This window comes from Neophocaena asiaeorientalis, unplaced genomic scaffold (genome assembly GCF_003031525.2).
Source record: "Neophocaena asiaeorientalis asiaeorientalis breed wild unplaced genomic scaffold, Neophocaena_asiaeorientalis_V1.1 scaffold130, whole genome shotgun sequence".
Taxonomy (NCBI): Eukaryota; Metazoa; Chordata; class Mammalia; order Artiodactyla; family Phocoenidae; genus Neophocaena; species Neophocaena asiaeorientalis.
In genome coordinates this window covers 8,589,516-8,595,379 of record NW_020173397.1, presented here as the reverse complement: position 1 = coordinate 8,595,379, position 5,864 = coordinate 8,589,516, and the positions used below count along the sequence as shown (strand labels likewise).

The following is a 5,864-nucleotide window of genomic DNA, read 5'->3' as shown; positions in this document are numbered from 1 at the left end:
GGGGAGGGAGGAAACCTAGGAGCCCAACATTTTCCTCATTTTATAGATGAAGAAACTGCAATTCGGAGAAGGGAAGCCCCTTGTCCAAGGTCACAGGGCTAGCGCGTCAGGAGGTGAAGCCTCTGTTCTTTCCATCCTCCACACTTCCTTCCTTCTGGGTCCGTGAGCCCTTTGCCCTGGCGAGTCTGCAGCCATACTTTTGCCAGGTCCCAAATACCGCTCTACGTGTAAGAGTTAAGGGTATCTTTTGACCCTTCACCCTCGCTTAAAGAATCCCCAGTTTCCCGAACAGCCTCTCCCAAGAGTTTCCTTCCCTGAGCAGAAGCTCTGATTTGTTCAAAGGTAGAAGAGTGATTACAAGGATCACCTCTGACGGCAGAGAAGATTTTCCTCCGTCCCGCTCCCTTTCAGGCCCCACTTCCCCCAAAAATGCTCTGTGGAGACACATATTGAAACTACACATGCCATTCAGGGACAAAAAATATATCTATCCTAGTGGATGTCCAGTGCAGGGGCAGCTTTGAGGATGTACACAGAGCACCCAGAAAACGACCAACAAAGCGAAAGAGGTTTCTGCGCTAGATTTCTCATCTTCACGCCCTGACATAACACAGGAGCTGCTGCCTTTCCCGCACTATTTATCGCTGTGATGTGACAGTGCGGGTAACAGAAAGCAGGCAAGGAAGGCTTAATTGTAAAAAGGAATCTTTTCAAGACACGTTAATCCCCTCTTTTTTTTTTTTTTTCCCTGACAAGAACTCACACACGGACACAAAAATGTGAACCTACCTTAATCTGGGGCTCTCAGAATCACTGCTACTGTGATATCTTAATACCCGTTGGTTCAATGGTAGAATTTCAAAAATTTCTGGCTCAGATTTTCTGTGGCTGAAGGCAACGGAGCAAGGAGGTTGAAGGTGTGTGTTCTAGAGACAGCCTTCCTGCCTTCGAATTCTTCCCCTACCCCTCAGCACCCATGGGGCCCCGGCACCTCATGGCCAAGCCTCAGTTTCCTCACGTCTGAAATGGAGAGACCAACAGAACCTGCCTCCCAGCCTTGCTGTGAGGTTAAAGGAGACAAATATGAGAAGAACCTAACACAGTCCCTGGCACTTGCGTACTAAGTGTTCGTGTTTATTACATATCAGCTATTTCCATGTCATTATTATCAGGTATTCCAGAGTTCAAATATCTAAAGAGTCACATACGCCACGTGGATGTGTGTGTCTCAGTGTAAAATGACCAAGTATACATGCCTCTTGTCAGTCACTTCTAAACAGGTGAATTATTATAAAAGTAATTTGTTTACTGTGGAAAATGTTTTGAACATAGAAAAGTGGAAAGAAAAAATAATCACCACCTATTATCCAACTACCTGCAGATAAACATTTTTTAAAAACATTTTGGCCTATGTCCTTCCAGTTCCTTTCAATGTGCATACATATATTTAATTTTTTTTTCAAGGTACTTGCCTTTTTATGAGACTGATGCCTTTCCTATTGAGACAGGTTGGTACTTGCTTTTTTATAACGTGCTCTCTTCACCAATCACATATCATAAATATAGCCATGTGTCATTAAATATTCCTAGACAGCATCATAATAAACAGCTGTGTAGCCTTCCATCTCCTGAATATATCACTATTCATTGAACTGATCCCCTACTGTTGGACATTTAGGTTGCTTCCAATATTTTTACAATATTAAAAACAACACTGAAATGAAGTCTCAGAAATAAACTACCGTGCACTTCCAAGGTCTATTCCCATAGGAAAAATTCCTAGAAATAGAATTCCCAGGTCAAAAGTTCTGCACATTTTTAGGGTTATATATAGGACCACAGCACCCTCCAGGAAGAGTGCACCACTCCCGCAGTGGCAAATGAATATTTCTTTTCCCTATATTTACCACCCCTGAGCATTCCTTGTTCAATTCTTTCAACAATTTTTTTTATTGAGCTGCCACTGTTTTCCAGCACTGTTGGAGATGTCTAGAACACAATCTCATTTCAGTCTGGCAGCTTTATCTCTCAACTTTACTGTCAGAGAAATAAAACTGTCTGATAAGTGCAACAGGGCAGGAGACAGGGCTTCAGCCTCTGAGACTATGAAGGGCCCATTCTTTCTGCCCCTTGGCCAGGAATGTGCCAGTCCTAATGCCCCCTCCTTACTGCTCTTGGGTCCTCTGTGCCTTGGTCTGCTCTTCTGGTCCAAGCCTTCTCCATAATGCATGGCAAGAGCTTACAACCCAGACAGGAAGAGGGTTTCAATGCAAACACCTATTCTAGTGGATTATAACCTGGATCTCTGATTGAGAAGGATTCTGAGGCTACATTTAAGCTCAGTTGAAAGAGTGCTATGATTGATTAGTGATGTCTGCCACTGACATAGGAATGGCAAATAGTGGCATGTGTACTTATAGATTCTGTTATTTACTCAATTTCCAGGCTTTGGGGCAGAACCTTGTGGATTCATGTGCCATTTTCCTGTACTTCTGATTTCTTTTGCTCCTTTCTTCTTCCTTATACTCTCTCAGTTCACTTTTTCCTTCTTTTTTCTTTCTGCGCTTCACACACATTTCACATCTCTGTAAATCTTGTTTCCTACAGACCACACCCCCATTGTGTTCAGCTTGCCGAGAAAGCGAGAAAGCTCACTGTTGCACTCTCTCTTGTCCCTTGATCTTTCTTTCTCTGCCTCTCCGCTCCTACAGATCATTCACTCAGTTTCTCCTCTCTGTGTTACCAGAAGCTGTCACAGGCAAATGGTGATTCACTCTTGCTGGACTGACCACAGGAGAGGGCTGTCTCCCTCAGGAAGCCCTATTGTTCGGTCAGGAGAGGCCTGACCTCTGATACAGTCACCAGGAATCCACCCCCACAGGAAACAAAGCACATGATTTACGATGCCTTGTTCACATTACAGCATCTGCTGATTGCTTCACAAGCTCCTGGAGATTGGTAAAATGTCACTTGGAGAACAACTCCGCGCTGGCCGGAGGCCTGTGGATAGCACTGCAATAGCCTCAAGGGGTCAACAGTCTTCGGGTTTAGTAATACGTTTCCCATAAACAGCCTCCCCTGACTGAGCTCTGACAATGGATCAGACATCGTGCAAAGGGTCTGCATGCATTATCTCAAGGAATCTTCCTGCTCTTCTGGAAGCTGGTATCATCATTGCTCCATTCTATAGATAAGAAAACTGAGGCTCAGGGAGGCTAAGTAACTTGCCCAAAAAACACTCTGCTGAGAAGCCTCCAACTGGTTTGTGCAGCTCCACATCATACGTTAGTCAATATAAAACACTGCTCCTCGCTCGTTGCCCAGGTGTCCCGCCTATCCATCCTGTCCCACCAAAGAACTCGAAAATAACGAAGGCAGAACTGCCATTTTGGAGTTAAACCATATAGTCAGCCCACAGTGGGTCCAATCAGCAAACTGCAAGGCGGCTCTAAAGAGATAGTCTGGCTCCCAGGTTTCTAAGAATGAAGACATCAGCATATTTCAAGAAAATCATTGTCCCTCTACAGGAGGCTGGGCTACTACCAGTAGACACCGTCAAAAAGGGGACTTAAAGGATGCCCATCGAGCGCCACCCAGGAGAGAGGTGGGTACACCTAGTCCGCTCCGTTAGGCTACGCATTCACTGAACTGTCACGTACGGAGCACCTGCTATGTGCCGGCCACTGTGCTGGGCGCTGTCCCCGCACTCACGGAACCCACATCCTAGTCAGAGGGTGATGTACATGAACTAACGAAGTCTGAGCATTGGGGCCCTCAGCCGCCTGGGCCCCTTCCAAGAGCCCCAACAGTATGTTCATGTGGTCACATGTTTTTGTAAAATTTGTCGGTGTAAGATCCTTCAGTGGCCATTAGTTAAGGCCACTGTCTCCACTTTTATTTCCTCTCTGTATTTAAAATAAATATTCACTTCTGTGCTGACTTCATTTGGTTCCCCTGGACGCAGCCCCTGGGACAAGGATGGGAATACGGTTGGTTTATTTGGGAGGTGTACTGGCAGGCCTGTGGGGAAATGAGACCTGGAAGGGCACTCAGCCAACAAAGGCCATATTATCAAGCCAGCTCCCACTGTGGGTATCTGGAGCTTAATCCCATGGAGGCCTTTGGGGAACAGAATGTTTTAAAATAGGAGATTTCTCACTATTTAGCTAAGGCAAGGCCAACAGATCAGGGGGCGACTGCCATCAAAAGGGTAGCTTGTTACTCATAGTTCCCAAGAGGAGGGGGCACAGCACATGGGGAGCCACACAGAGAAGCACAGGCGTTGGTCGGGAGGCAGAGGGACGGGGGTGGGGGGCCATGAAGAGCCTTTACTGTGGTTTCTGCAGGAAGGAACAGGTGAGGCAGGGTAAGGATGCTTACCATTGGCTAACTTGACTCATTTCTGTGGGCTCTGGGCACAGGGCTGTTCCTCGTTGGCTGGTACCTGGCCCTGGAATGGTTAGGGAAAGGGGATGGTGACTTGGGAGTGTGAGAGCCTGATAGACAAAGAAGGTGCTTGGATTGGTTGGTTTGCATTTGAAAGATACACCCGAGGCCGCATTTTTGAATCCGCTAACCCTGGGAGGGAGTATTCCCTCAGGGTCAGCAAGGCCTCAGAGGTCAAAACAACAGCCTTACAGAAAATAAAGACATAGTTAATGCCCAGGGTAGAACACACACCTCAGAGCAGTCCCACCCTGGAGAGAGGGAGTCACTGGCTGAGGGCTTCTGGTGGGAGTTATTTCCCCAGCACTGTTGGTGGCCAGGGGCACTTGGAGAAAGCTGGGGGTCCTGACACTGAGTGCCAGAGCCTGTGGGACATGGGCAGGGCACCAAGAGCTCTGCTCCCTGCACCAAATTCTACATTCACGGTTGTATATTCTTTTTTTTAATTTTAATCAAGAAGGCTTCCAACATTGTATAAGCTTCAGACTCTACAAAACGGGGTCTGCCCCTATGGAGAGACAATCAATACCTGATCGTTGGGGGCTGAATTGTGGCCCAACTCAAATTCGTATATTGAAGTCCTACCCTCCTACACCTCAGAATGGGACTATATTTGGAGAGAGGGCCTTTAAAGAGGTGACCAAGTTAAAATGAGGTCATTAGGGTGGGTCGTAATCCAGTACAGCTGGTGTTCTTATAAGAAGAGCAGATTAGGGCAGAGACGCCCTCAGAGTGAAGACAGAGGGAGAAGACAGCCATCTGCAAGCCAAGCAGAGGCCTCAGAAGACACCAACCCTGCTGACACGTTGACCTTGGACTTTTAGCCTCCAGAACTGTGAGGAAATAAATTTCTGTTGTTTAAGCCACCCAGTGCGTGGTACTTTGTTAGGGCAGCCCTAGCAAACCAATACACCGAGGAAGTTCCGTCAGGCTGGTACCCTTCCACGTTGGTATCCAGGAACGTCCCTGGCTGGGCCCAGCCTCCCTGTACAGCTGTGGGATCATGTAATTTCCCATAGAGCAGGCCCCTGGCTGAGCAGGGGCCATGGCACTCCAGATGGTTCCTGTTCCTTCTAGAAAGGGCAGTCATCCTCGGCTCCAACTGACTGTTCCCAGATCTTCTGGTTTCCCAAGAGGAGCCAGAAATCTGCATCCTATATGAAAACTCCCTATTTTTAAGAGCTGGTAATAAATTCAAACGTTCTTAAAGAAACACTCTTCAGGCCAAACAAAACAACGCTGCCAACAGGATTAGACTTGTGTCCATCGTTTGCGGCCTCCAGCTGTATTTCTTCCTTACAGGGAGCTACCAGGTTCCCATCCGCCAGACATTTCTGTTTCTTGTTGTCAGTGAATCACTTGGTGTTGACTTGGGAGCCAGATCAACCTGGGTTAAGAATCCCAGCTCCACTGCTTAC

General features: G+C 47.0%; 1 long non-coding RNA gene across 1 annotated transcript in view; it reads left to right on the top strand.

Annotated features, from left to right (window-relative positions):
• The window catches only part of LOC112401017 (uncharacterized), a 4,081-nt gene extending 142 nt beyond the window's left edge, over nucleotides 1-3,939 (top strand). The window contains exon 2 of the long non-coding RNA XR_003003501.1: nucleotides 2,747-3,939. This is a non-coding gene — a long non-coding RNA (uncharacterized LOC112401017). The remainder of the gene's footprint in view (nucleotides 1-2,746) is intronic.
• Nucleotides 3,940-5,864: the final 1,925 nt, after the last annotated feature.